The sequence below is a fragment of the Rosa chinensis genome, chromosome 4, assembly GCF_002994745.2.
Source record: "Rosa chinensis cultivar Old Blush chromosome 4, RchiOBHm-V2, whole genome shotgun sequence".
NCBI classification, from domain to species: Eukaryota; Viridiplantae; Streptophyta; class Magnoliopsida; order Rosales; family Rosaceae; genus Rosa; species Rosa chinensis.
This window is the reverse complement of record NC_037091.1, coordinates 39,548,501-39,557,154: the sequence shown is the minus strand read 5'-3', so window position 1 is coordinate 39,557,154 and position 8,654 is coordinate 39,548,501.

The window sequence follows — 8,654 nt, the reverse complement described above, 5'->3', positions numbered from 1 at the left end:
CAGGTCTAGGATGGCTTGCACCTTGTCGGGGTTAGCTTCGATGCCTCGTTCACTGACAATATAACCTAGAAATTTGCTGGCGGTGACGCCAAAGAAGCATTTTTCTGGGTTGAGGCGCATGCCGTAGGCCAAGAGGATGGTTATTATGACTTTGAGGTTTGCCACATGTCCGCTGGCTTTTATACTCTTGACCAACATGTCGTCTACGTAGACCTCGATTATCTTGCCCAAATGCTCCGCGAACATGGCGTTCATAAGGCGCTGATAAGTTGCTCCTGCGTTCTTCAGACCGAAAGGCATAACATTGTAGCAATACAAGCCCTTATCGGTGGTGAAGGTGGTGCACTCCTGGTCGTCGGGATGTATTTTGATCTGATTATAGCCGGAGAAAGCATCCATCATGCTGAGGAGTTCATGTCCAGCGGTTGCATCAACCAGTTGATCAATGCGGGGTAGTGGGAAACTATCTTTTGGGCACGCCTTGTTAAGATTTTTGAAGTCGACGCACATCCTCCACCTGCCGCTAGCCTTTTTGACCATAACCAGGTTGGAAATCCACTGGGGATAGATGACCTGACGGATGAACCCAATGCCCTGCAGCTTCGCAACCTCTTCTCCTATAGCACGGTATTTCTCTTCGTTGAAGGCTCTGCGCTTCTGCTTGATAGGGTAGAAGGATGGTTTGATGCTCAACTTGTGTGTGATGATTTCAGGGGAGATACCTGACATGTCTGCATATGACCAGGCAAAGACCGTAGCGTTGTCATGTAGGAACTGAGTGAGCTCCGCCGCCAGCTCTGGGTCTAATTGAGCGCCTATGCGGACTGTCCACTCAGGGTGCTCGTCAGAGATGCTGACCACCTTTAATGATGTTTCTGGGTTGACCGGCTCCTTCTTTACATACTTCTTTTCGTCATCCCTGGGATCCTCAAAGATATTTGGTGGCGGTACCTGGCTCCCTACTGCTAGGATCTCATGGCAGCGGGTTGATCGTGCTATAGTAGTTGAATAACATTCACGTGCCAACTGCTGACTTCCCCTAACAAAGCCTGTGCCGTTGGGTGTGGGGAACTTCATGAGCAGCATGTATCCGGCGATGATGCACTTGAGCTTGTTGAGTGCAGGCCGACCAATGATGGCATTATATGAGCTGAAATAGTAGACAATTATGAATTCCGTATGTATCTCCGCCATACATGGGCTAGTGCCGATAACTAGTCGCATATAATCAGAACCCAGCGGTTGCGTGACTTCACCGGAGAAGCTGAGTAGTTGTTCATGATCTTGGAGTAGTTTTTTGTTTCGCTTAAGGTCGTTGTAACAACCGCTGAATATGACATTGACAGTGGATCCGCTATCTACCAGGATCCTTCCAACTAACATTTTGCCGAGAATGGCGTCGATCAAGAATGGGTCGTCATGGGGCAAATGTACTCAGCGTTCCTCCTCCTCTGAGAAGGTAATGGGCTCCCATCCAGACTTTGGGAGTTTGCAGACTTCTTTTGGGTGATTAGCTTGTGCATAACGCTTTCTTGCCCTGTGAGACATGTTGGTGATCGGAGCACCTCCGTCGATGGTGTTGATGCGGCCTAAGGGCTCAATGTCGACGATCACAGGTAGCGGTTGACGCACCTTGAATTGCTCCATCTTGCCATCACTGTACAGGGTCTCAATGGCTGTTTTGAGAGCATTGCAGCTGTTGGTATTGTGGCTGCTGTCCTCATGGTATTTGCACCATCTGCCGGTGTTTCTTGGCTTTCCCGCCTTCAGGTATCTCCCCGGGGGCGGCGGTTGGATCTGATCCTTGCATTGGTTGTATATTTCCTCATACGAGGCTGTGAGGACAGTAAATACTGCATACCGCTGAGAGGACTCCGTCGGTTTGTTGCGGTTGTCCCCATGGGATGGGCGGTTTCCCTTGTAGTGTTGGTCCTTCTGCCATTTGTTCTGGTATTGGCCCTGTTGCCACTCCCTCTTATTGTCAGTTGGCGATGTGCTGGTTTTGTTAGTGGTCCCCTGCTGACTAGAGGAGAGTTGTGCCGATTTTGCTAGCGTTACCAGTGGCGGTGGGGTTTCTCCATATGTGATGAATTTCGCTTGGGCGTGAATGACCGCCTCACTCATGAGGTGGTCATACACCGCATTTGGATGATTGTAGTTGAGGGATAGAGGAACGGTCCCTTGAGGAGTCCCTGCTTAAAAGCCACCGACGCCATTGTTTTATCAAGGTCATGGCACTGAGATGCAGCCGCCCGCCACCTTGTGACGAATGCCTTCAGTGTTTCCTCCTTACCCTGCTTGACGTTGAACAGTTGGCTGGTGTTGTGGTGCCCGGCGGACAGTAAGATGAACCGAGAGAGGAAAGCATGTGATAACGCCTGGAATGAGTCAATGGATCCTGGCGGGCACTTGAAGAACCAATTCATTGCCTCATTGTCCAGCGTTTTGCTGAACAAGTGGCACAGGGTGGCGTCATCGAATCCTTTGTTGTTGGTAACCTTCTTGAAGGTGTCCGTATGGACGAAGGGGTCAGTCTTACCGCTGTAATGTGACATTTTTGGAGTCTTTGCATACGCCGGTCTGACAGCCTGCAAAATTGCAGCAGTGAATGGTCCTGGCCTGGATGCAAAAAGTGGATTTGAAATTGGCGCTGGTGCCTGACTCCGCTCGGATTAACCTTTGCTCCAACTGCTGCATCCTTTCCAGTATTTGAGCGGTTGCATCGCCAACGGGGCCTGGTCGGGCATTCCGCTGGACTGATCCTCGTCTGGGTGGTTTCCCTAGGTTCTTGCCCTTGGTCTCGAGCAGTGGGGCTGCAGTGATGATTCTGCATCCTGTTCTAACATTAACTGGGGCACGGGGGGCGGCCTCTTTCCCAATAGTTCTGGTGGGTCCAGCGGGACCTGCATATGCACGACTGGTGTTGGTATCAATGCGCCGGTACTAGGTCGGCTATGCCTGGTGCTTCGTGACTGTTCGCTTCGTGCCGTGTTGGCAGTTGCCTCCAGCGTTCTTCTTAGTTCATCAAAACGTGATACCCACGTGGCCACCTGCTTTTGGGCCTCGACCTTTTCTTTGCGCTCTTGTTCACGTTCTCTGATTGCCGTATGAAGATCCGCCAGTGCCAGCTCATAGAGAGAGGTGAGGTCTTGGCCTAGTGGGCGGCTACTACTTGGGTTTGTCTCACCGCCAGGGTTTACCGGGGTGCTGAATAGTGCGCGGTTGACATTTACCGCCAGGCGGGTGGGTTGGGGAATGGTTGACTGGTCTGCCTGCTCTTTAGCGTTTCCTCCGCTACCGTTAGTCATGGTGATTGTGGCGGGATGACCTTTTGTTCAAGGATTCCCACAGACGGCGCCAATGTTAATGCTCAAAGTCCAGCGGTAGCCGATCTTTCGTTTAACGCGGGTCCGGTGGGCGGACCGCTACTCTGAGGGTTTGATGGCCTTCGCTAGCTGTCACACGAAAGACAGGGCGTTAGAAGGAGACCGCATTGGGCGGTCTTCACTTCTCCGATGCCTAAGTCAGTCAATGCAGATAGGCAGCATAACAATAAATGAGTAGTAAATGCATAATTAATGAGGAGAGAGGAGAGAACCTTTTATAGGTGAGGGGAAGGTTGATCCTCTTCTTGTTTTCGATGTGGGACTGATGTGCTTCGATTCCCAGTGTCTGGAACTTCTAATTCTATCTTGACGCGGCGCATGGTGGCGCGTCAGAGGTGATTTGGGGGCGATCCAGGCCTCGAGCGGTAGCCCGCCTGGCCACGCCTTCGCAGGTCACTCCTTTGGTGAGAGTCGGTACCTCTGGCGGTACAATGAGCATGGCTCATTATAGCTAATTATGCTTGTTCTGGCACATGTAGGTACAACAAACATAATGTATCCATAAGATAAAACTCTAAGTAACCAAATAACCTGACATTATTAAGAAAGACTCTGAACACAGTCAATAAATTTCCCCAATATTATTCATGATTCTAAAGAAACACCCTACACATAGAATAAGCAATATAAAAAATGATTAAAACCCTATTACAAATTACTGTTAGTAATCATCATGTAATACTTAAAAAAATAAAAATAAAAATAAAAAATAAAAACATAACTGATCAGTTTTGAAATCATCAACCTACTATGTGAAACTCCTATCTAGCTTTTGGACTTTAATGCAATTAACTCTTAGAAATATAAGCACAAATAAGAAGAGAAAGATCAAGTCATCAAACTAATTGACTTGCAGACACAAGCCAAATGCTTTGCACAAATAATGAAATAATAGATTAACACGTTTCCATTGTTTTAATTATTGTGGGGCGCAATAGATTCCTTAATCCTTTTTTTTTAGAGAATTGTCAACTCATTGCATTGATCAGCGAAATTACACATAATGACCCATCCCTGTGGGACTGTCAAAAGAGTCACTACCTAAGTAATTCAACCTTTTTAAAGATCATGAAGCCCTGCCAAAATCTATCCTAGAACATCCTAGAGAATCAAAAGGCCAAGATGTCCCGAATATTTTTGGCAACAAAACTCATTCTTGAGCTGTACCCGATGCCATCCCCATCAGGAGAGGACTCACACATACCTCCTCAGAAACCACTTTTTCCCCCGATGGAGTTTCTTCGCCCATCACAGACAAGTCATTGCCCACCTGTCCTTCAGCAGTCTCAGCAATAGTAATCTTCCGAACCACTCTCTTACTACGAACCTTTGGTCCTAACTGATTCTTGGACCCTTTAGGCCTACCCCTCTTAGTCTTCAAAGGTGAGAGTTTCACTTTCCCATTATCATTAGGTAAGCTAAAACCCTCATCCACATCCAAGCACATTAACGCAGAAGAATCAGAATGCAATATAGCCTTCTTACCTGGACGAGCTTGCACAGAAAAAGCTGAGCGCTTCACACCACTTACTCCTTAAAATTACACAATAGTCAATAGGTATCCAAGTCTGGAAGAGTGGTGGCAAAAGAGTATATATGAAGCTGCTTAGTAAATTTCATTAGGGGCCATATCCCCCAATTGTCCCACGTGCGTCTGCCAGTGCCGAAAGAGAAACAATCACATGAATCACAGTTATATGTATATATATACACATATCCTATCCAGTAGACCTCATTATGGGCCGGGCTTAGGGCAGAGCCGGGCTATGCTTTGACCAAGTCAACAAAACTTAGGGTTGGGCCAGGGCTTCAATACGTAAGCCCTTACCCGCCCTTAAGGCCCATTCCGCAAGGGCCTAAAGGGCCGGGCCTGGCCTTTGTTTAACTCACAGAAAACACAATGAAGAGACTCTTCTCCACTACTATATTGAAAGATCCATAAGCTGCAAGCAGCAAGAAAAGTCCACATACAAAGAACATAAAATAAAAAGAGAAAAAATGTACAATGCAATCAAACTGTGCACTTCCACAATGTGGTGCAACCGACAACTACAATTTGGCAAAGACCAACATAGAAACAATGAACTTGGTAATCTGATCTAATACCCCAACAATAAACTCTCAATAATCCAACTTTTCCACCAATCCTCTCAGAGTCTCAGTCAATAACACCTTCCCAGAAACTTTTGCGTATGTGGTATTAATCTAACATCAAGAAATCAAAATTACATCTTCAGTTAATTCATTCCAACCCATTATCAATTTTGTTGCGAATATCCAACAAATCCCAATTGTTCTATAGTAACAACAGCTGGCATTAGAATTTTTGACCTGCCCACTAAAGAAGCCACCGCTGCTGTTCGTTTCGATCTTTGCTCTCAATAGCTTTAAAAGTAGAGTAAACAGGCAAAGCGAACCCCATAGAGCAACTACAATTTCATAATGAGATGATTGAATCTGTATGTGTATGAAAAAACCCAATATTATAATTACATTGAACATTCTGAAATCAGTCCAAAATTCACACATGCTTCATCTAGCTTCTTCATCTGATCCTTCCTACGTTAAGCTTTCTCCTCGGAGGCGACATCGATACTGGAGGAGGTGGAGGCGGCATCGATGCTGGAGATTGGAGAAGAAGAGAGCGGCGGCCAGGTCGTTGGAGACAAATTGGATGAGAATCGGGAAGTGGAATAGAGAAGAAGAGAGCCCGGGCTTGGTCATCTTGCCATCGACCGTTGACATAGTCTGATCTCGCAGCCATGTCCAGAGCTCGCGTCTACGCCGACATCAACGTCTTCCGCCCCAAGGAGTTCTGTTGAGTTTCAAAGCTCTCGAAAGCACGAGGATCCGGATCTGTCTCGAAAGCACGAGGTCCACTCCTTGAAGGCCTGAGAAATTGACCGGTCTTCAGAGCCTTATTCATCGTCTTGCCCTTGCTCTTCAAGCTAACCCTCAATGCCATTGATCTGTGTGAGATTCTCTATCCAAATGGCTGCTGATAAGAATAGAACATGTCTAGGTGTTGGTTGGATTTGGACTCCTGGACTCAGGCTAGGCAAAATGGGTCTCATATATTAATTGGGTTTAGGACATAGAAAGAGGACAGAGTATTCATACCCATTTATTCTATATTTTTATTTCTATTTAATAGAAAATAATAAAAATAATATATAAATTTTAGGGCCGGGCCTGGCTCTTATGGACTCAATCGGGCCGGGCCGTAGGGTAGAGCCACGCTTCATTTGCATGACCTTTACCCTACCCTATTTGAGGAAGGGTCGGGTCGGCCCGCCCTAATGCAAGGGTAGGGTCGAGCTTCAGCCCTATGGGTTGGGCAAGCTTAGGGCGGGTTTAGGGTCGAAGGGCTAAATGATGAGGCCTACTATCTAGAGTGAGTTCTTACTTTGAAATTAACGTGTGAGGTTAGAGTTTAGGGTCACTTTTCGATCTCATATTCACATCTCGACCGTTCAGCTTTTAGGTACTAATGTATAGATCATTTCTGCAAAATTTCAGCCAAATTGATGATCTTTAATGTCTTTAAGATATCTAACTTACTTAAACCAATGGACGAACTGAATCTATCCACCCTGAACCGTACTAGCTTTATTAAGGGAGTGGTAAAATTTGTCTTCTTGTACTTTTGACTTGTTTTAGTCCTTTTTTTGGCTCATATCACAAGCCTAAAATGTAAGGTATAGTAATATTAATGCACCATATATTCATCAAGAGAATGAGTGAGATAGCAATGTGGGACTTGAAGATCATCAAAGGTGTGACAAATGTGGTACGTCTTTTTTTTTTTTTTTTATAGAAGAAAAGAAAATTCATTAATCCAAAAGATTACAACCAGCGGTTACAGATAACATGAGCCGATAGGGGCTCAACTCTAATTACAATCACCCTTTCTTCCGGGTTACAGACGATCAACCTATCCCAGGAGTCCTGATACATCCTTATTGCCCACCTCAAGAAGAGACTATATGTCCACTTCCAACTCCATATACCAAAACCGCCAGTATATGAGTAGGGGAATCTCCCCATTACATTGACAACAAGAAAACATCGACATTAAAACAAATAATCCCTGGATATGACACCATAACAACGGCACAACCATGAATGTTCAATGCTATATAATTTGGTACTAGAGTGCAAATGTCACAACAACTCTCTAGATGATCATAAATTCATATAATTAAAATTTCATTCTAAGTGTTCATTTATGGAAACTTAATAGTGAAGTCTCAGTTGGGCACCCTCTTTAAAGGTCATGTAGCACTCGTATGGTCATACCCATCTCTATTGGAATGCCATTATACTTTCACTTTTGGACTATAATTGAGTACATATTTGTTAGTACTTTTTAATAATCTATTAATTTACATTTTTACAACAGAATATATCAATGCCTTAACGACCATTAATTTGGCTGAAATTTTACTGAGATGATTTATACATTAGTACCTAAAAATTAAGCGGTCGAGATGTGGATATGAGACCGAAAAGTGACCCTAACTCCAACCTCACACGTTAATTTCAGAGTGAGACCACACTCTGAATAGGATCTGTGTGTGTCTATATATATATATATATATATATATATATATATATATTTCCAGTTAAAGGGGAAGGGTAAATGAAGTCTATTACAGAAATAGAGAATGTGTATATTTTTCACTTTTGGTCATATAATGTGAGTAAATATTTGTTAGTACTTTTTTTTAATCTATTAATTTGCATTTTGCAACATAGTAGAATTTCGTTTTATAATTTGTTTTGTTTTATTTTTATTTTTTGAGATAAAATTTAGAATAATTATTCTTGATCTCACATAAGCCGTCCAATTTTGGTCTTGAAAAAATATCAGCCATCAGATCTGACTACTACTGTTTAGTTAGAGTTTTTAATTAAAAAAATAATAAATCAATTAACTATTTTGCATATTGGACTCCTGTGACGACCTATACTTTTAATAATATTAAGAAAGTAAGATATAGTGAATATTATTATTTTTGCTTGAGTATTAACTTTATATTCTTTTTGTTTTCCTTGAAATATTAACTTATATTCTCAAATATGGGTGTGTGTCTATATATATATATATATATATATGTATAATTGTTTTATGGTATGATATATATAGACACACACATATCATAAAAACGTTCTGTGTAGAGATATTTATAATTATATAAGCTGTCTCTATATTTATAGATCAGCCCATTATTTGTGTTTCTAAACCCAAGTCAATTTAAAGAAGCG